General features: G+C 44.6%; 1 protein-coding gene across 1 annotated transcript in view; it reads left to right on the top strand.

The window, feature by feature from the left end:
* SLAIN2 (SLAIN motif family member 2) overlaps positions 1 to 23,138 on the top strand; it is a 786,196-nt gene that overhangs the window by 750,037 nt on the left and 13,021 nt on the right. The window lies entirely within an intron of this gene.

Raw genomic sequence — 23,138 nt, 5'->3', positions numbered from 1 at the left:
GGAGAGGAATGGAAGAAGAGAGATAGGTTGGAAGTTAGAGTTGAGAAGGGGATCAGCAGAAGGTTTCTTCAGAATAGGGATGATTGTGGCATGCTTGAAAGCAGAGTGAAAGGTTGCTGAGGAGAGACAGATGTTAAAGAAGGAGGTGAGGTAGGGGATAAGAAGAGGGTAAATCTTAGGGATAAGCAGGGAAGGGAGAGGGTCAGTTGGGGTGGACGTGGGGTGGACTTTGGAGAGGAGGGTGGAGACTTCAGAAGGGAGATAGGTGAGAAGTTGGACATGCAGGATGAGGGAGGGGGGGAGAAGAGGGGAAATCTGAGGAGGAGATGATTTTTTGCCAAAGGGTAAGAATCTTGGAGGAGAAGAAGTTGGCGAAGTCAGAAGGAGAGAGTGTAGAATTTGAGGAGGGATCAGGAGTGGGGGGGAGAGAGAAGTCGAGAGAGAGTTTGGAAGATACGGCGAGGGTGAGTGGCTTGAGATTGGAGTAGGTTAGAGTAGTAGGAGGATTTAGCCGAGGCAAGACGAGAGTTGAACAGTGCGTGGTAAGAGAAATAGAAGGTTTGGTTGGAAAGCAAGGGAGTTTTGAGCCGAAGTCTCTCCAGACGTCCGAGAAGGCGCCGCATAGAGAGGAGTTGAGGAGTGAGCCAAGGTTGAGAGGGTTTCCAGGTTGGGCGGAAGAGAGAAAGGGGGTAAAGTTGATCAAGGGAGGAGAAAATAGAAGAGGAAAGGGAGGATAGAGCATCATTCGCTGATAAGGAGAAGTCTTGGAGAGAGTGAAAGAGAAGAAGAGTAAGTGTCAATAAAGAGGGTAGGGTCTGTAAGTGGTTTCAACCCAGCACTCCACCTAAGTCAATGCCTGGCGTGAGATGCCCAGCTGGAACCCTTAATTATATATTTTTATGTCTAAAGTTCTTTTATTTCTGAACGATCTACCCTTATATCACACCCCTCTCTTTGAATCCCCCCCTGGTCTCAATGAACCAAGAAGTAGGTTGTTTTGCAAAGTTAAAAGATTTATTTTATGAATTGAAGAATATATATAACACACTTTTATGAATTTGAACAATATCTAGATATCACACTAATATTTATACAATGATCAGCGTTGGGTGATATGACAATCAACAATCTCTTTAATCAATAGGAGCATGGGTGAGAAAAATAATGTAGCATAGAATAAAACTTTGTGTGGGTTCAATGAAATGCAATGATAGGAAATGAATGCAGCACAGAAATAAAACTTGATATGAATTCAATCAAATGCAATGTAATCACTCTTTCCCCCTGATATTACTCAATCCCCCCTAAAATGCAATATAGAGATGGAAGGAGGGAAAACAGGTTTCAGGAATATACACACTCAACAAATGCAGTTTCAATCCCAATTCCCCCCTGCAAGCTTAGAGAGAAACAGGAATGATTTTAAACAGGTCAGATGCTTTTGAATGTGGCTTGCAATGAATGGAAAAATGCTAAAATGGATTTAATTCTCTAAATTGGATTCAAAACTAGTGGGAGCCGCTTTGGATAGTTCCAGGTAGACACTAGCAATGAGGATTGAATGACTGGCAGATCGGAAACTGAATTCAGAAGTTGAATGCAAGAAATAGCTGGTTTTTGTTTTATTTTTTTTATTGTATGAATCAAATAGTTGATTTTTACAAAACTTGTTCTGTAGACGCGAAAGTTTTTCTTAAAATTAAAATTTACTTGACTTGTCGTTTCAGCCATTTGTAGGCCCTATGTCACTGTTGAGCTTTTGAGACGCAGGCCTATTGTCAGAGAAGTTGGGCTGGAGATGTCTGCGACTTCGCTTTTAATATTCTAGATGATTTACAGAGTTAGGGCAGGTTTCCCAGCGTGGTCATTAAATGTTGAAGAATTTTTGACGAAGCCATAAGCCAAGTTGGTTTATCCCCACTTGTCATTCTAAACCACCAGCACGTTTCGTTTTCTAGCGAAGGGTCAGACGAAAAATATTGCATGTAAGTTAATCTAATTTTTTCCGTTTCCGAACAGCTTAAGAGGAGATGCCGAATAGTCTCTTTTTCGTTTGTGTTTTGGCAAAGCCTACAATAGTTTGTGTTTGAAAGTCCTCCGATAGCTTGAATTTCATTTGTTGGTAGTAGATTGAGTCTTGCTTTTAGAAGTTTCTGGCTTGCCTGCTTGGGAATTGTTTGATGTAGGCCTGACGTTCATGCAGTTTCTTAGTTTGGAGGCAGGTGGAGCGTTAGCTTGTTTTCTGAGGCTTTTGACAAGGTCATAATCCAGTCTAGAAGTTTGATTTTTTTTCAAGACTTTTGTCGGATTCTGGACCAATTCCTCCTCGTCACTCTCAGTTGATTTAAGAAGAGCTGTCATATCGGACCTCCAGGTTTTTAGCGTCTTATTCGTTTCATCATCCATTGCTGATTTTATTGTTCTGAAAGGCAGTGAACTTGTAGATAGCAAGCATTTTCTGAATAATCTCAGCGAATTGCAGTTCAATGTCCCTTGTAGAGACAAGAGGCTCAGTTCTCTTCGAATGGACGCTACTGGTGTAGAGGTAGGAAGACCCAGAACTGTCCTCCAAATATACGCTTCCAATTTAGGCCAGGTTTCCGCCGGTAGCAGTAACATTGCCTCAGCTCCATAGGTTATTGATGGAACTACTTTCATTTTGTAGAAGTCAATAAGGGTAACAACGAAAAGCGGCCAAATTTCTGGTCAATTGCTTTCCCCTGAGTTGCCAGTTTTCTAGTTTTTGATTGGAGTATCTTTTGCATTGCTGTTTCTTTTTTAGAACTGTCTAGTGTAATACCTAGATACTTAATGCTTTTTACTGTTTCAATTTCAGACGATTTGAAGTACCATTTGGTCTTGTCTACTTTCTTAGTTGTTTTTTCAAGAATAACTATTTTAGTTTTTTCTTTATTGACTTCCAAGTTGTTGATGGTTACATATGTCAGGAGATTGTCAAGTTGCCGCTGTAATCCCATGGGCGTCTGATCAATTAAGATTAGGTCGTCCGCATAGAATAGTCTGCTGATTTTTTTGTTGGCCTAACTTCGGTGGAAAAGATCTAATGGAGGTTTCTGATGCCTGATAATCTCCAAGTTAGGCCAGGAAGAGTGATGGGGCTAACGGGCACCACTGTTTGACTCCCCTTTGGATCGCAATTGTTGGTGATAGGGACCCTTTGCCATTTAGCCAGATTTTTACTGTTGTGGTGTTATGTAAGGCTTTGATGGGGTCCAGAATTTCTTTAGGACAGGACCGAGCCTCAAGTCTGTTCCATAGAAGGGTCCTGTCGACTTTGTCAAAAGCCTGCGTAAAGTCTATGAAGGCCATGTATAACCTTGGGCCCTCTTCAATCGTTTTACTTTTCAAGGCACTTATTAGTAAGATGTTGAGAGAAGTTTTTTTTAAACCCTGATTGGAATTGGTCGTTGCACGGGGCTTTGTTTGCCCAGGCTTGGAGCCTTTTCAAGAGTAGGGAACCATAGACCTTTCCGATTGGATCAAGTAACGCAATTGGACGATAGTTGGAAGGGTTGTTGGTATCACCTCTTTTATGTATCGGGATTATAGTAGCTGTCGTCCATGAAGCAAGTATGGATTTGGACACTGAACATCTTGTGAAGACTTGGCTGATAAATGTTGACCACACTTCAGGGTGGGCTTTTAAGTCTATGTTGGTAATGCCCTCGGGACCCGGAGCTCTTGACTTCTTCAATTTATTTATTTGGTTGTAGATTTCTTCTTGATAATCGAGCTTCACCCAAGGCGTCTGTTTTTCCACGGATGTTCGGGATTTTTGGCCCAAAGGTGATTTAAAGGATTCTTTGATGTATTTTGTCCAAGTTTTTTCTCCAATGCAGTTATGGATGTTGTCGCTCTTGTTGGCAGTGGGCGAATTTAATAATGACCAAAATTCTCTCGGGTTGTTCGTGCAGATAGATCTCAGTATTGCTTCTGAGTCCTGTTGGTAGAGTTTTGCTCAGTATGATCTTAGCCAGGAACGGTAGATGATTTTTGCTTCTTATCTAGCCGCTCCTGCTTGATCTGGATCTAGCTTTGCTGCATTTCTTCTTGCTCTTCGGTATTCTCATTGTTTATCGACTATCAGGTTATCGTAAGTGTGTTTTTTGGAGCTGATAGGCAAACGCATTTTTAGGCAAAGTTTATTGTATGCTGTTAACAACGGGCTGTAGTCGGTCATGTTTCTCTGGTCGTCCATTTTTAACTCTTTGTATCTACTACTCAGATCTCTAATATCTTTGGCCGAAAGCCGAAGTCTGTTTCCTTGCGTGTTCAGTTCGAGGTGATATGGCAGTTTTTCCGCAGGATCATTTGTACTCTTCCAAGTGGTGGTTAAGAGGTTGTGGTTGCTGGCCTTGGTTTGAATCACCTCAAAGGACACAATCAAATCTAAAAATGGTCTTGAGATGAGAATATGGTCAATTGTTGATTGAAACGTTCCATTTGTCCAGAGTTCATTAGATTTAACCAAAGACCACCTCTGTGATCTGAAGGAGTGGAGTTTCTTTTGGGTTTGGGCGACATGCTTGTAGCATTTAAGTCTCCACAAATTAGTATGTGTGGCACTTGATGAACCGCCCAAACCTCATCCATTGCAGTTTCGATTTCCATAAGGAAAGCTGTAGCTTCAATTTTGGTAGGATTCCAGTATGTATTTAGAATGGCTATCGGAGTGCATTTCACACTCTTATCTGCGTCCCTTTTATAGGTCCATGTTAAAATGATCACTAAGAGGTTTTGGTTTGCCATTAGAACTTTGTCGATCTTCAGCCCATGGCCGATATGAATTGCCACAAGTAGGCCAGATGATGGACGACCCATGGTGCTCTTTTTTTGCCAGAGCCAAGATGATTTTGTACCCATCCAAGGTAGGTGTTTTCATAAACCACGTTTCTTGTAGACACAAGATATCGAAATCGCCGAGATTAACGTCACTGGTGATGGTCAATGCTGGAAGCCCCTTGTGTTCCAAGAAGCAAGTCTTAGATTTTGCGTAGAAGTATCTGGATTTCGTGGTGCCAGAGAGGTAGTATCTTGTGACTTAGATTGCTATTTAGTGTTCTTTACGATTAGTTTTTTAGGGAGCCACGCCCATAAACCAGATATAATCGACTTGTTCACATTGCTTTCATGTTCCGTTGGCACGACTTGTGTTTTTTGGCTGATTGTTTTTTCCAAGACTTGATAAGGTCTTTTATTGCTATTAGTCCGATGGTTGGTGCTCTCGTTTCTTTGAGAATCACAATGTTGCGTTTGATCGCTTAGAGTTGTTCCTTTCTGATGTGGACGTCCATACTCATGTCTGTGTGTTTCACGCACGGGAACAGAGTTTGATTGTCGACAAACAGTCTCTTGAGCCGGCGTCTCAAGGTCGTTTTGTTGTTTCTTGTAGTATCTGTCTTTGCTGTTTACTGAATGATTTTTTGGCCTTTCTCGATCCATTGAAAGACGATCCTTGCTTCGTGAGCTTTGTCCATTATCGTTCGGTTCGGTAAGATCATATCCAAATTTGAGGAGTTCCTTTAACTCTTTCCTTAACAAGTCTTTGGCATACTCCGACAAAATATGTAAATAAGCTATAGCTTTGCCTTTCCTATGGCTCAGATCTATGATCTTTATATTTTCAGTTGTTATGCTTCTCAATTCTGAAACATCGTAGAACAGACTTAAAACTGAAATTCTGTTAAAAATCACATCATCGTGATTCTGAAGTATTTGTTCTAGTTTGAACGGCCACTCTGGTTTTGAGTTTGGAACTTTTCGATATTTTTCCGTTTTGGAGCGGTACTGATGCTCAGAGGTGGCCGGTTTTTGAGTATGAGTATCTGATGTAGATCTTTTTTTCTTTCTTACGTATAGATCTGCCTTGTTCAGTGTTATAGTTTGTTTGTCTGATCGAAGGAGCTCTTTTCCTTCGTTTTTCTAAAGCTACTGTTCGAGGAGTCATATCTATAGGACTTTGCTGGAGTTTGTCAGAAGGTTGGTGTATTGTACCAGTTTTCTTTTCATTTTCTCTCTGTTATATTTTTGCGACGCTCTTCTAGCGTGAAGAAGGGGGAGTTTTGATCAGTACTATCATCGGCTGTGTCGCAGGATAAACTTAGAGCTGAGGAGCCGAAGGTGACTTTTCTCTCTAGAGACGGGGATCTATCCCTTGTAGAGCATTTTGTGACGTTTGGTTCTAGGTGTTGACTAATGTTCATAAAGGTCTCATCTTCCATGAAGTCCTCTATTGTTTTTGGAGATTGGGGATCCCCATTTTGCTCAAAAGGTTGTTTGGTCTTATCTGGTACCTTTGGGTTTAACCTTAGTTTTTCAGGCTGGTCTTTCTTTGTCTTCAGGTTTGTTTCAGCTGAAGTGGTCGGTGTCTTTATGGATTTGAGTGTTCTCTCGTCTCTGCTTGCTGCTCCTTTTCCTCCATTTTTATTTTTAAAAATCTGGAATGGTTTCTCGATGTTTTGTAAAGTATTGTTATATGTGGCTTGGAGGTGGACATCGTCCTCCACGACGAGTAACACTTCTCTATTCACTCCGTTTTTACTGCCAGTAGGAATAATTTTGTTATCTGCAATTCCGATTGACTATGAGTACTATTCATGGCGATAGGTATTGTCAAATCAATGACTGGGGATGATTGCTCAGCCACATCTCTAGTGGTTTTCTTCTCAGTCTGCCCTTCTTTCTCAGGGCTATTTTCTTTTGCTTGGTTCTGTGTCAAGTTAATGTGTTGATTGGGGTCTTTGGTGTGTTTTGTGCGTTCTTCATGTGCCATTAAATAGCCTTCTAAGTAAATCAATTTTGTGTGGATCATTGCCTGAATTGTAGTGTGATCCTTTAGAGTATCATTTAGAGATTCATAAAGTTTTGTAAACGGAGCTAGTGCTATAGTAATGGCAGACATAATTGAAAAAATCTGTTTTTTTTTTAAGGAGACTCTTTAGATGATGAAGACCCTTGAGCGTTCTGGTTCCTTGGTGTCTGAAATGGAAGTGGTGGCATACTCGGTGGTCTACGCTGATGTTTAGTTTGTGGCAAATCCAAGGAAAGTCTTCTGTGCAGACCACGAGGCGGGGATAAGGCGAGCAATTCTTCAATTCTGCCCAAGCCGTTTCTAGGGCCTCTGTTGGTCGTTGTCGTTGAAGAAGAGCCGCAATCTGATGTTGTTGTAAGAGTTGTTTCCTACAGATACAGCTTCTGCTTTATCGTTCCCTACAGATACAGCTTCTGCGTTATCATTTCCTTTTGATTTATTCAATTCAAGTGAAAAAATAGGTGGCACCGTTGAGCTGGTCTTTACGGGTGGACCGGCCTCTGGGCTGATCAAGCAAACAGACCGTACTTCGGGCTTTATCAATTTTGTCTGTGTATCGTTACTATTCTGATTGTCATCATGTTCTTCCCAATCTTGAACATCAGCTGGTTTTGATTGATGGTAAGCCAGTGTTTCTACAGTTTCTCGGGAATGTAAATGAAGTTCTGGCTCTTTCTCTCCTGTGTTTTGCAGAACAAGATTATTGGAAAAATCAGTTGGATTTCCATTTCTCGAGTCATTGATGGTTTGGGGAGGCTGGGACAGAGTTTTTGAAAAAGGTTCAGACAATGTTAGGGTTGGCACGGACTGGTATTCATATCTTCTATGTTTAGACATGGGCTGGCATTCCTCAATTGCTTCCAAAATTTCTGTGTCTGTTAGTTCTGTTCCAAGGACTGCTTGTAAAATGTTGCTACTGTTAAAAAAACTTGAGGAGATTCTGTGAAATATTTTGTTTCTCGGCATTTCCCTTCTTTGAGGGTAAATGATTGTCATCTTATTTTTTTTTTCTTTGTAGCTGCAGATACAGAAGATACAAGCCTCTCTTTTTAGGTTCTTCCAACTCAGATCAGCAATTTTTCATTTTCTGTTGTGCTGGAGGGGAATATAATGTGCGCTTCCTGGGATTAAGTTCAGTCCGTGCTTCTTTATTGGTCGTAAAGTCTTCAACGGTGATCAGATGCATCTGGTCATCATTATCGCTGACATTCCAGCCGATTACACGGCATGATTGCTCGTGATCGGCACTCTGTGGTGTCATCAAGAGCTTCCTCCGCTGCTGTTTCGTTCGAGAGTCACTCGTGTCACCGTGCACGGGGGCTTGAACAGTAATGAGAGTGCAGGGTTCGGCCCCTTCTGGCTCTGCCCCCCAACTTTCTCCACTTTCTCCGCTTTCACAGTCTGGCAGCTCTCTGTCTCCTACGCAGGCAGAGAACGCGGGTCGGTCATCTTCCTCCTGCGACGCGGCCATTTCCAGAGGAGTCACTGGATCCTCTCCACAAGGCAATGCCGCCCTGTTCTCTCCTCCGGGAGTAGCAGGTAAGCGGGCCGTTGGGACAGTGTTTCCAGAATTCGCTGGTGTGGCTATGTGTTCGGCGTGGATGTTTCCCATGGCCAGCGACACAAGCTGTTGCTTTGTTTTTGTGGTTGATTGAGGCAATGTAGTTTGGAGATTGGATGTAACTTCCAACATCTTTCGTTTAGGTTTCTGACAAATCTCGTTTTTGGTTGTCTTTCCTTTGTTGCTTTTGGGGCTGCTGTCTGCAAGAAGTGTTGACTTTTGAAGAGGCTCCATTTGCGTAGCTCCCTCAGAATCCAAGTGAGGACGCGAGCTCTGCATCCAGCGCCTTTCTTTACTCGGTGGGGAGTAAACTGGGGTGGCAGTCCTCGCAGCCTCGACTGCCATGACTGCAGGACTGCTACTCCGCATCCGCTCCGCGGACTGTAGCACTTCTTATGGTTAGGGCTGCTGAAGCTCCTCCTCCAGAAAGAAAGGACAGGGAAGACAGACACTGCTGAGTAGAGAATACTGCAGGACTGCCACTCGCCGCCACTCTGCTGTTTTATATGGGATGAAATTGAGCCAAATGCAGAATTGCGGCAAACTTTCCTGCGCGCGTTAAGCGCGATTGCGGCAAAACTATAAGGAGTTGAAATGCGTGTTTGTTTGAAAGCTGAGGATATTAGCTTCAATTTGACACTTAAATTTCATTCCTAGCATGTATGGTTCAGAGGTTATGAAGGTTTTAGTAAAGGTCGGTTTTTCTCAAAAAGAGTCAAGATTTCACATGAAAGACGCGCTTTGCATATTACCAATAAGGATTGGCTTTACACTAAGGGGCTATGAAGATGCGAGATAACAACAGTACAGCCACCAGTCCAGAGGCGCCTCTGTCTGATCTTTGCCCGCCGCAACACTTGCCTTCTTCAGCAAAAATATTAGCGCAAAGATGATTTATCACTACAATTATCACAGAATTATATGGATGAGAGAAGGATTTAGGACAGACAAAAGAGATTCTGTAATGCAGTTCTGGATATGATAGAATGGGTTGGATGGGATTACTTGGGGATAAGAGATTGGCTATGGACAGTTCTATGCTAGATATTCACCGCTATGGTTTTAGAATAGGCCCGTCAAAGATCTGGTCAAAGGTTTTGGACTGGAATCTGCTAGCCATCGGACAGGATTCAGGCGCTTAGTTCTGCTCTCAGCAAGGCACTCTGGTCTCTGCACGTCCTTTTGGACTGGATCTGACGGGTTGGTTCTGGGTTACGGCTCTGCTCTACCGGTTTGGATCTCTGGATTCTAGCAAGGGTTCTTGGCAAGAACCAGAAAAACAGCACACAAAGATGTTGCAGGGCATAGACAAGTGGTTTAGAACATCCCACAAGCCCCCCTCTTGCGATTTGGCGTTGATCGTCCATCAATGAGAAGTCACAAGACTGGGATGTCAGTCTAATTTCTTTTGGTTCCAGAAATGGCAAATTTCATCCTCTTTTCCTCCATCAGGGGTGGATCGACCAGTTCTCCTCGCCCAGTCCTGATGTGAGTATTGAGCGATACTCCGGGCCCCTTGGATCTTTGCTCCCGGTCCCTGGGTAGTCCTCCTTGGTCTTCGTCTCCATGGTTTCCAATCCTAGGATGACAAAGCAAAAGCATATTTGTAGACATTTCCCCACCACTATTAATGTAGTGGGGAGGACGCATACATTTTGACATTCAGGGCACATTTTTCTTATTGTAAGTTATGGACTATATATATGGAATATTTTATAGTTGGATTCTAGGGAGTTCGAGTGACCCCCCTCTGGGGTTCCCGAAGACTCCTCCAGTTGCTGCAGAGTGTGCCTAGGATGGCAACACTTTAGTGCCTTTGGGGATGCAGATTTTGTAGGCGACTGGTGAGATTTTGTCTACAATTTCAAAAGGACCCCTCCAGGAAGGCAAACATTTGCGCTGTTTGGCCTGGTTCCTTTGGAAATTGTAGAAGTAGACCCGGTCTCCTACATTGTATTATCTGGTAGTCTTTAAGTCCTAGTGGGTCTTCATGCTGTCTGCAGATCTTTCTAGCATGTTGAAGGTGTTTTCCTAGATTTTCAACATACTCATGAGTTGTGGAGGCATTGATCAATGTCTGCTCGTGGGTTCTGTAGAGCAGTTGCTGGGGCAGCACCATCCTGCGTCCAGTGATCAGCTCAAACAGTACATTTTAGTTGCAGGCAAAGGGGTAGATCTGATGGCCATTAGGACAAAAGGTAATTGAATATCCCAACTTGGCCCAGAACCTGCCACAAACTCTTTTTAATATGCTCACAATTGTTTTGTTGTATCTCTCCACTGCACCACTAGAAGCTAGCCAGTACGCAAGGTGTAGCTTCCTTTTGACCACAACTATCTCCCACATCTTTGTCATTACTTCGCTGGTGAAATGGTTACCTCGGTCTAACTTGATCCGTTGGGGTAGTCCAAAACGTGAAAAGATGTGGTTGACCATCAGGGCAGCTGCTGTTTCTGCCTTGCAATTTGGGGCCGGGAGACATTCCACCCATTTGGTAAACAAGCATGTCACGGTCAACATGTACTTGTACTTGTTCCCCCTAGAGAAGCGAATCACGGGCCTGATGCACTCGACTTGTAAATCTGACCAGGGCAGTCTCGTCCCCCTCTTTTGGAGAGGTGCACGGTGTGTGAGGGATGTTGGCTGAAATTGTGCACACACAAGACAACGCTTCAAATATTGGTTGAGGTCCTGCCCTCTGTGTGGCCAGTATGCAACCTCTCAAGATTTCAAGTGTTGTATGAAACCCCCTATGACCGGCTGTAGCCGCATCATGGGCGTGACTTAACATCAGGCTTTGGAATGAGGTAGGGACCACCCACTGATCATGGCCAGCTAGGGATCTCCTTACCAACAAACCATCTTGGATTCGGAACATTTTTGGACATTTCATCAACACTCTGAGATCCTCTTTCCCAATGTAATCGGTATCCGTCAGGGGAAAGTTCTCAGAGTCCTCAATGTGTTGCTAAAACTGAACAATTATTGGATCCTCTTTTTGAGCCATAATCAAATCAGCATCTGGGGTCCCCTTACTCCATTGTGCATTTGATAGTTCATTGTGAACATTTGTCTGCGACCTAGTGATGGCAGTGACCTGGATTTCCCCCAACAGGGACTCCATCTCTAGCAGATCCCCTCCGAGCAGATGGCTCCGGTTCTGGCCAGCTGATCAGCTAAGTCATTTCCAGTTTTGTCTGGTCCCTCTACTTTGGAATGACCTTTGATCTTTTTCCAGTAGATGGTTATCCCATTCGAGGTGACCAGATCATCAATGTTTTGAATTAATTTTCCATGTTTCAATGGTTTGTTGTTAGCACAAAACATGCCTCTGGTTTTCCAGTGGAGTTGATGTTGGACAGCAGTGAGGATGGCTTGATGCACAGTCATCAACTCTGCCACTTTACTACTTCGGGGTCCAATCTTGTACCCAGCGGAGGGTTCTGGGGGGGTCTCATTCACCAATGCATTCCCTGCGCCTGCCACCAGTTCTTTTTCCCCGTTGTTGTCAACATGGTAAGAGCATCAATCCACATAGAATGTGGGCATTCCCTCACACTTGTCTTCTTCAAAATCTTTGTGTGGGGAATTGAGGTATGCCTCCATGTTGTCCTTGATTTTTAGACTCGTCCTCAAGACAGTTTTCTCTGGCACAATCATGCAAGTAGCCAGACCTTGCGGGCGGGGACTCTTCTTGTTTTGGCCATATCTGACCTCCACAGGAAAGACTTGCATTGACAGAAACCAGGAAGTAATTTGGGAATTACTCACATTTCCGGCCCGGATTCTGTCACTTTGGAGATGTTGCAGAGGCTGGTGTGGAGTCTCCACTATGATGTGTTCCCCCTGGATGAATGGGCGGTAATTCTTCAATGCCCACACCATAGCCAGAAGTGCCTTTTCACAATCGTTGAATTTTTCCTCCACAGAGGATGAAGTTTTACTCGCATAGGAGATTACTTTATTGACCTTGTCATGCTTTTGGTATAATACTGCAGTCAAGCATGTATTTGAGAACCCTGTCTCCAAGAAGAACTCCTTGTTTTTGACAGGGTAAGCTATGCAAGGCGCTTGTGAGAGGCTTCTTTTGAGCTGTCTTACTGCCTCGGCTTGTTCTGGACCCCATTCCCACTTGACCCCCCACCCCCCTTCAAAAGATGAATCGGGGGTCTGGTGATCTCTGCCTAGTCCTCAATGAACTTTCTACTTTAATTAGCCAGTCCAAGGAGGCTCCTTAGTTCCTGCAGAGTTGTGGGGTCTTTCAATTTCTGGAGTGCTTCCACCACCTTTTCCTGGGGACAGAGACCCTGAGGAGTAATCTCATGCCCCCAGAAATTAACACGGGTTCTACACCACTGTGGCTTTTGAAAGGAAACGTTTGCTCCGGCTGCCCTCAACTGGGTCAGAACATAACGGATTTCCGCTATGTGTTTCTCCACAGTTGAGCTTTTGATAAGAACATCATCTACATAAGCCAGGTTACCCCTCTCACCCAGGTCCAGCATGGCCTTATGTAGGAAAATGTTGAATTAATTGCCGGAGTTGATGTATGCGAAGGGAGTCCGGGGTCCATGTGTACTGCTGCCCCCCAATGTTAAAGGCCAGCTTGTATTGGTCCTCCCTACTGACAGGTACAGTCCAGTATCCATTGGTCAGGTCTATGGCAGTGAATACCTGTGACCCCTGGATCTGGGCCAGCCCTTTGTCAATGTAGGGAAGAGGCCATCGGGAAGTATGGACCCGTTTGTTGAGCTCCCTAAGGTCGGCACAGTCTCCATTGGCTGTTTGGCTTAAATATCCACAGCACCGGATTATTGAAGGTGCTGTGGACTGGACGGATTATCCCACGGGACTCAAGGTTCTTAATTATTTCAGTAAGGGACTCCATTGATGCGAGAGGCAAGCAATATTGCTTCACAAACACTGGAGTCATGCCAGGGTCCGCGGGAATCGTTTGGGTGTCGGTGCGACCACAGTCATATGAGTCCACCGCAAAGAGATCTTGAAAAGCCAAGAAAACTTGTTTCAATTTTTGCTTCTGCTCCACAGTCTCACAGGCATCAGCTAGGTTGACTCTCTTCAACCATCTGCCTGAAGCCTGGAAAGACTTCTGGCTTTGGTATCTCAGCGGCCTCCTCCAGTTGGGTGGAGAAGTCCCTGGTCAAAGTGCTGATTTGGACTAGTGGCTTCAGGTGGGGAAGGCATTCCTCGCGGACTTGGAAAATCACCTCATCCCTTCTGAAGTCACAGGTCACATCTTCCCTACCATAAGGGCAGGAAGTGTACACCAGGAAGTTCCCTCCCCATGCCGGGTAAAGATCCTGTCTGGTGTTGTGTTGTCATCACTATCATTGTCAAAACAGTCCTTGGGGATTGGTCCTAAGAGTTCATTGCCAAAATCTATGGAAAAATGTCGGTCATCAACCGCCATTCCAATAATGGTGCCTGCGGCTAGAATGATACACTTTAAGTTGCTGTTATCCGCCTCTATTGGAAGGGTGTCATGTTCTATATTGACTAGTGGTGTTGGGTTTACCCCCAACCCTTGCTGTTGGTGAGAAGTCTTTAGATGAATATAGGGTTTTTCAGTTTCTGTCCTCTAACTTTCACTTCCAAGGAGAATTGTCGGGTCCTTTCTGGGATGGGGATTTCCTCTCCAATCTGAATTTCAACTGCATAAGGCAGCAGTTGAGCTGACCTAAATGCTTTCTCTGGGTCATCAAAGCCCGTAGGATTATCCGCTAATCGGGACCAAGCTTTGAAGTTTATTAGGTCCAAACTAATGGCAAAGCGATTGAGAATGTCACTGCCTAAGTAAAAGACGGCAGTGACGTCTCGCACGCCCCAACAATTATGGACTTTGCTCTTGTTGCCTATGGAGATTTTGAGCATAAACGTGCTTGGCGGGAGATGTTTGGAATTGGGTGTTTCCAGTTCCATTTCCCATTTGTCTGAGTCTAAATGTGGGAATGGCTGGATCTTTTGGGAGTTGGCGGAATATGGCTTCGCTGATGAAGCTCTTACCGTTGTTCACACACACTTGGGCGAGAACAGTGTCCTTCCCTTCATTTAACTGAATTGGGATGAACAACTGCTCTCCAATTTGCTGAATATCAGCCAGGCTCTGAGCTGATTTCTCATCTTTCTGGACTATAGGAGTGGGAATGTCTGATTGTGGATTGGTAACGAATTTGAGTGTGTCCTTCCAGTGTGGAATGCCACCTTAAACTGGAAGGAAGGTTGATTTTCAGAAATGGAGGACCCCCCCATCACCAGTTTGTTGTCCTACTGCTATTACAGTCACGTCTGGAATTTGGTTGTTCTGGAAGTGAAATTCTACTTGGTCAGATTTTTGTTCAACCATGTGGCAGGTGCTGTTTAAACTAACATGGTTGACACTCTGTTTTAATTTTATCGGTCGGCTAGTCTGGGTCCAGAGGACCTTGTTTACACAGTCTATTAGGGGTGACCACCTTCGCAGGAGGTCATTCCCTAGTAAACAAGAGGTGCACTCTGGAGTCACAACTATGAACGGGTGCTTCACCTTGTGTCACCCAATTTTAATATCCAAATCTGCAGTCCCCTCGACAGGAATTTCCTTCCTGTCAAAATTCTGAAGTTATCCAGGAAGAAGGGTGAGAGGAATTTGGTAATTCTCCCCCCTTCTTGAATTCAGTTTATCAAAGGCCTTTTTGGACAGAAGGGTAGCTTGAGATACAGTGTCCACCAGTGCCAAAATTGTACTGTGCCCCTGTATTTGAACCGGGGCATAGAATCTTAGCTCCCTCCTCCGCAAGGGGGCACAGATAATGTACATTTTTGGACAACTGGTGGGTTAGTTTTCTAGTTTTGGACACTGATATAGAAGTGATTTGGGCAGAATTCTGTTTGGAGTCTAGGGAATCTGAAAAGAAAAGGTGAAAACTAGATATGTGAGACGTTTTGGGTTCCCCTGGTTCTGGTGCTGGGCTGCCCCCCCGCCCCCCTTTTTGGAGGCAGTAACCAGAATGGGTTGGAACCAGGGGATTTTCATGCTGTTGGTTCTGGGGTCGGATGATGGTCGGCGCTAGCTCAGTCCCCACATCCACCCAGTGTGGATTTGAATCCTTTGGAACCCATTTTTCTTTGGGAGGAGTTCCCCCCATCTCTGAAGGAGAAGATCTTTTTTCCCAGAATCCTTTGAGGATCCCTCTCCTTCAAACTGGAAGACCTGTACCTCCTCCTCAAAATGGGTCTGTTTGGGTTTTTTGTTTCTCCTACCCCCTCCCCCCCTCTGCTCCTTGGGTTGCAGACTTTAAGGGGCAGGAGATTTTGGTTTCCGGTTCCTGGCTTTCCAGGGGCTTTTTACAAGTGGGGAAGGAAGCTTCCTCCAAGGCTTTACACACCCTTTCCCCTTGTGCCTCCCCCCTGGGAACCGGTGGGTTATCGGGGTTCTGCCCCCGTCATTGCTCTGGAGCACCAGGTCCGGAGTTTGAGGCATTCTGCGACGGCATGCTCATCTGAGGGTTCTGTTGAGCCCTCCGCATGCGACCCAGATCTTGTGCCATGTTTTGGACCTGGCACTCTAGCTGTGACATCCGCTCAGGCTGGTATGGGGTTCTCATTTCTCCCCTAGGCTGATCCCGGGAAGGGTAGCTATCCCTTAATACCCCGGGTTTGGAAGATTTGGGTACCCCTCCACCCTTGGCCTCTCCTCTCCCGGATTGGGTGGTCTGGGCTCAGGAAAGTGGGAAAGGAAGGAAGGAAGGATGGATTATTTTGGGGTTGAAAGTTTTGTGGGTACCTGGGGGAAAAAAGTTCTGTCCCGGATTTGGGGAATTTCTGTCCTCCTGGGGGAAGTGAGGAGGGGAAGTTCCCTGGGTTAGCTGGTGCTTGCTTGGATTCCCCCCCCCCCTGGGCTGGAGGAGTCCACACATAACCCAGGATGGGTCTATTCCCCTTATAGCAGGTACTTATGTAGTCAGGGGTGTGAGGGATCCCATTTGTGGGACTGCCTCCTTGGCTTCCTTTCTGTGACTGGCCCGAGGGCTTTCTGGGCTTGGGATTGCTCTGATTTTGTGCAGGCAGGTTTTTAGGCCCCCCATCTCCAAATCTAAAATGGGGGCAACCTTCACCTCTGCCACCTTAGCAGCAGCAGGGGTGTTGGTTGGTTTGGGGATTTTAGGATTATCCTTGTTTTCTACGGGCTTGTGCACCTCATAAATTCGGGTGACCTGTTCAATGACCCAGTCTAGTGATCTTTTCCCATGAAAATCTCTAATTGGGTCATGATGTACTTTGATAGAACATGGAAAAAAGTATTGACAAATTCTTTGCTGTCCATGCGCACCCTTCTGGTGGTCTGCGCAAAGGCACGCTTTAATTCCTGCACAAATTCTGATCCTCCCCACATTGCAAGTTGTAAGCTGCCTTGCGAGCCTCCTGAGGATTTCTGTGTACAGAAAATGCTTCAAGATGGCCGCCCTATAGGTGGACCATCTAGAATGATTTTGTTCCTCCAGCCCCGTAAAGAAGCTGGAGTATTCTGGTGAGAAGGTCCATTTCACATATTGAATACAACTCTGGCTGTCCTTCAAATGGAAAGTTTCCATCATCTGCTCGAAGTGCTCCCAAACAGAATACTTGGCGTTCTTATGATATGGTGTGATGACGCTCCTTATCGCCTTGATTTGCTTTAAGGGGTCCTTGAGCATTGCCCGTTTTTGCCTTATTGGCCTTCTTGGTTCGGGTAACCGTGGTCCACTCCTCCTCTGACTCCGAGGCACTGCTGCCAGAGGTGCCCGTCTGGTCTTCTAAGTTCTCCCGGATTCTGCAAACCTGGGAATGGCTGGCAGAATGTGGGGACCTAGTCTCCTGTGTCCTGGGGTGCTCAAAGGAGTCTTCTGATTCCTACTTGCTCCCAGGTTTTGATGGGTACCCCTCCCACTGTCCTAGCTGGGCAGAGGTTTTCAGGATGCCCTTAGTGGGCCTACTCTCCTGGAGTTCCCCACTAAATTTCACAGTACTTGGGTACCAATACCCAGATGCCCGCCCATCCATTCCTGGGAGGTGCTGGTCTATGAGCCCCATATTTCTGATTGGATTGAAATCTGCCATCCCTGTGGCCCTGGGCTCATATGTGCCAGTGGACATGGGGGTGGCAGAGTCCAGGGATTGGGAGAGATGAAGGCCTCTGGTACTAGGGTTCCTGAGGTTATGCTCAGGTGTTTCCCTTTCCCAGCGAACCTCATCTCTATCGGCCCCTGCTCCCTGTTGCCATGCATGAACCTGAGCTTTCTGTTCCTCATTCAAGGCCTTACTAGTCTCTATCAATCTCTCTTGCATGGCTACCTGTCTGTGGAGCCTGTCATTGTTCTCACAGAGAGCCTCAATTTCTCTCTGTGCTTCCTGGGTTGTTTTTGAGTTCTGGGCCAGTCTTTGTTGCAGGAGGGTTACCTCCTAAATCCTGTCCATACTGGCCTGGTCCTTCCTTGCTAGAACCTCTTCCACCCTCCTGGTGTGCTCTAACAATTTTTGATGGTCTTTTTGGAGGTCACCCAGTTCTCTTTTAAATAGCAGACTTCCTGGCCGAAGGTGTCCCTTTCCTGAGCAAGAGCCTGCCTCTGTGTCCCGCCAGGTCGTCCCTCTGTCTTTGAAGCGCACCAGCTTTCTGGTGCTCTTTATCAAATTTTGCCTGGGTGTCCAGGTCTTTCAAGATTCATTTATTGCTCTCCTCTTTCTCTCTGTCTAGTTGGCTTTGCAGGGTGGCTACCTGCTCTGTGCATGCCCTGTTGAAGTTTATCTGTTGATACTGCTTTTTCCGGCTCTGCAGTAGAGAGTCTAAACTTTCTTGGTACTTCTTCTGCAAGGCCAGAATTCTGGTATCCTGTTCTGCCTTTTCCTTCTGCAGGATACCCATGTCCTCTTTTATTTTGACTATATACTGCCTACTTTCATTTTCTGACTCCTGGCTCCTCTGTAGCCTCTGCTCAGAAGAGTCCAGATCAGTTTGGGCCTTTCCTAATGCCTGCAGTTGCTTACTTGCCAGATCTTGGCTTTCATCATATTTATTCTGTATGGCTCCAATATATAGGTATAGATATGCTGCTATGTTGGCAATCTTGTTTTGTTCTTCCTTTGCTTTAGTGGCCATATATAGTTCACTCAGGGCCATGTGTAACGGACCCTGATCTTGCCATATATCTAACCCTGTTGCAGTGATCTGTTCTGTGATTGCTGCAAGCACACATTATGATCCTGCTCTGTCCATTCACCTCTCACAAATAACTTATGCAAAAGGTGTTCTCTAGCCATATTGATGTCTACCAGTGTCGCCATTCTGGAAATATTAATTTCCTTCCTGACTTACAGAAGTTTATTCTATTTTTGCAAAGCAGACCGTTTCCTTAGACCGTTCCCTTTTGAGGGGTGCTTTTCACAGTGTAACACAGCGTGGTAGCCCAAAAGGATTTATGTACCCTTTCAGTTAGCACACTGTATTAAGCTGTCACAAGTCGTATATCTAATCCAGAAATCCCGCTACGAGCCCCCAATCTGTAAGTGGTTTCAACACAGCACTCCACCTAAGTCAATGCCTGGCGTGAGATGCCCAGCTGGAACCCAGAATTATATATTTTTATGTCTAAAGTTCTTTTATTTCTGAACGATGTACCCTTATATCACGCCCCTCTCTTTGAACCCCCCCTGGTCTCACTGAACCAAGAAGTAAGTTGTTTTGCAAAGTTAAGATTTATTTTATGAATTGAATATATATATCACACTTATGAATTTGAACAATATCTAGATATCACACTATTATTTATACAATGATCAGCGTTGGGTGATATGACAATCACCAATCTCTTTAATCAATAGGAGCATGGGTGAGAAGAATAAAGTAGCATAGAATAAAACTGTGTGGGTTCAATTAAATGCAATGATAGGAAATGAATGCAGCACAGAAATAAAACTTGATATGAATTCAATCAAATGCAATGTATTCACTCTTTCCCCCTGATACTACTCAATCCCCCCTAATATGCAATATAGAGATGGAAGGAGAGAAAACAGGTTTCGGGAATATACACACTCAACAATGCAGTTTCTATCCCAATTCCCCCCAACAAGCTCAGAGAGAATCAGGAATGATTTTAAACAGGTCAGATGCTTTTGAATGTGGCTTGCAATGAATGGAAAATGTTAAAAATGGATTTAATTCGCTAAATTGGATTCAAAACTAGTGGGAGCTGCTTTGGGTAGTTCCAGGTAGACACTAGCAATGAGGATTGAATAACTGGCAGATAGGAAACTGAATTCAGAAGTTGAATGCAAGAAATAGCTGTTTTATATGAGATGAAATTGAGCCGAATGCAGAATCACGGAAAGCTTTTCTGCGCGCATTAAGCGCGATTGCGGCAAAACTATAAGGAGTTGAAATGCGGTTTTGGATTCGTTTGAAAGCTTTGCTTTACACTAAGGGCTATGAAGATGCGAGATATCAACGGTACAGCCACCAGTCCAGAGGCGACTCTGTCTGATCTTTGCCTGCTGCGACACTTGCCTTCTTCAGCAAAAATATTAGCGCAAAGATGATTTATCACTACAATTACCACAGGATTATATGGATGAGAGAAGGATTCAGGACAGACAAAAGAGATTCTGTAATGCAGTTCTGGATATGATAGAATGGGTTGGATGGGATTACTTAGGGATAAGAGATTGGCTATGGACAGTTCTATGCTAGATACTCACAACTATGGTTTTGGAATAGGTCCGTCAAAGATCTGGTCAAAGGTTTTGGACTGGAATCTGCTAGCCACCGGACAGGATTCAGGCGCTTAGTTCTGCTCTCAGCAAGGCACTCTGGTCTCTGCACGGCCTCTTGGACTGGATCTGACGGGTTGGTTCTGGGTTACAGCTCTGCTCTACAGGTTTGGATCTCTGGGTTCTATCAAGGCTTATTGGCAAGAACGAGAAAAACAGCACACAAAGATGTTGCAGGGCATAGACTAGTGGGTTAGAACATCCCACAGGTCGAAATTGCGAAAGTCACGCTGTGAGTAGATGCAATGTTGCAGGGAACAGCAAATGCAAGACCGGATTCAGGATGAAAATGGCACAGCATGACTCAAGAGTCAAAACCAAGCATTTGCGACAACACGGTGATGGGAGAGCAATAGTGTATCAAGACAAAACTCGGTGAAGGGGGAGAGGGCTAAGAGGGAGGGGAAGGCAGGATAGACGGGAGTAAGCCAAGGCAGGAAACGCAAGCAAACAAGAAGGGGGTGGGGGAAGGCATGGGAGCGGCACACATCACAGCATGCTTACTAGCTGTCTGAGCAGGGGTTCGGGTCCTGGGTCCTCCTGTTCCAAACAGGAATTTCCCTTTTCTTTGTCTGCCCTTCGCTACGGATGCCCGGGCGAGAGACCCCCTTGATCTAAGAGTTGAGAAGGAAGCTGCATGGCTAAGAAGGTGGGTGGTACTTAGGCCAGATTTCCTAGACCCACTTGCACCTGCTCACCATCTGCAAAGGAAGAGAGGATGGAGTGCTCTTTAAATAGGGAAAAAGAGCGGCAACCAGGAGGGCACCAGGTGGGCGGGGCTTGCTAAGTGGGGGAAAAAGAGCAGCAACCAGGAAGGCACCAGGTGGGCGGGGTTTAGGCCAGTTGACCTAGACCCACTTGCACCTGCTAAGGCACACAAAAGGCAAACTGCGCAGCATTCACCCCGATAGACCGCCTCCTTTATGTGATAAAATGAAGTTTCATTGGATATTCATTTATCAAATTAAATGAAATTGTACCATAACAGTTCCTGAAAGTAGTCATCACTTATTTGATTTTTGAAAGCTTCTGGAGCAAATTTTGAGGGTATATTTCCAAATAAGTTGGTAAAATCTGTGTTTATAAAGTAAAAATACCTCATGTGCTCCATTGAAGAAAAGGCTATTCCTACGGCATCCTGTGTTGTGGAGAAAGTTTGTTCCCAGTCAAAAGGCAGCGCCGTACATCATCTCACAATCCGACACTGGTGACAGGAAATGCGGCTTCTCCAGCTGCTGGGCTCCTGTGCTAATAGGCCTCGTGAGGTCGTCCCTCAAAATGGCAAGCCGAGAGAAGCGCTCCCCATAATCCAGATGACCTGTATGTGAGGCGGAAGGCATAAGATGCAATTTTAAGTCCCTCCGAACTTAAAGTATTTATACGCGAGCGGGAACTCCGATTAGGCAGCCATTCCAAGCCGTGCTTGGCCATGCCCCCCTTTGCTCTTTACTTTAAAGTGTTAAATCACCCTTCTGTTTTGCTGTTCTCAAAGTTGTAGGATGATAGTCATACTCTCTGTTAAACAATTGGGTTGCAAAGGTACAGAATCTATTGGATAAAAGATTTGGCGCTGGTGGAGGCTCCCACGAGAATTCGAAAGTATTTGTGATGCATTGGATTCAACCTAGATCCTTAAACCTCAATTATAAGTTGTTTAAATGTTCTCTTACTGGAGAGAAAGACCTAGGAAATATTCCGTTATATATAAGGAAATATCCCAATTGAAGGTGGAGGACGAATTTTTTATGACTTGCGTTAAACCTAGATCCTAAACGTGAAATTGGTGGAACTAGATCAAAGGCTTGAAAATATTAGAGTGCATGTTTTTTTTGTTGTAGGGGCGAAACAGTGATAAACACTCTAGAACATCTGTTTATGGTCTGTCCCCGCCTACAGTCAAAATTTGCTGTATATTTTTCGAGATTTCTTGACTTCTCCTATTATCATTTAGTTATAAGCGCAAGTCTGACTTCTGTGAATATTACATCAATTAATTTCATATAAGATATTTTAGAATTGAAATAAGATGTATGTATAACTCATCCATTGCCTGGAAAACTTGTAATCTGTGATGTGTATTTAGAACGTTGCAGTTGTTTTGTTTTCTCTGCACTGTGGTTTGTGAAAGGTTTACTAAAACCAAAACACACACTTTTTAAAAAGCATCCACTTTTCTAGAGATTATGGGAAAGCTGTTTTTTCTTTTCCCAAGGCTTAAGCTACCTTATTTATGCAGCTAGCACTTTCAGTACGTGTTTTGCAAAAGGTTTTGGTTGAAGATGACGTAGCTACTCCCTACTAGTTTCATATTTTAATTGCTTATGATTCCTCTGAAGAGTATGGGAGTAGAGTGACCTGGACATGAGAAAATAAAAAGGACTGAGTAGTGACTACTGTGTTCTTAGGCAGTAGTCCCAATTCCCCATGCAACCGTCTCACCTTCTCCTCTGTAAATGGAAACGTTTCTCTCACAGCGAGATGACGAAAATGGGGAAGGCAAGAAAAATGGCTATTGAATATGGGCGGTGGCATCTTAACGCATGCACTTTCTTTCCTTTGAAATTGTTCACAATTCTTGTAAAGAGGGACTATATTCTAAGAGAATATCACCATGGTGAATTACTTTTTTTAACCATTCTGCATTACAAGCATTGAAGTATTACTCTACGACTTCATTTTCCAAATAGTTTACTGAAGCTCTTGTGTCATAGCTATTAGGTGACGTGCTTGGTACATTTTACACGTGTTTAGTTTTCTTTACCTCTAGTAGATTTGTATCCTTCTCAGCGGTGCTTTTGGTAGGTTGAAAAATTGGCGGTCCTTAGTAGCCTACGATGAACAACATGGCGCAAGTTCACCATGGCGCAATATTACCCCTGCTACCCAGACATATTTATTGCGCATTAGTTCATGATTGGCGCTACTCCTGGACACAATTTAGG

Source organism: Ambystoma mexicanum, chromosome 6q (assembly GCF_040938575.1).
Source record: "Ambystoma mexicanum isolate Mex_15411 chromosome 6q, UKY_AmexF1_1, whole genome shotgun sequence".
Taxonomy (NCBI): Eukaryota; Metazoa; Chordata; class Amphibia; order Caudata; family Ambystomatidae; genus Ambystoma; species Ambystoma mexicanum.
The sequence above is the reverse complement of the archived record's forward strand: the minus strand, read 5'-3'. Positions and strand labels throughout refer to the sequence as shown.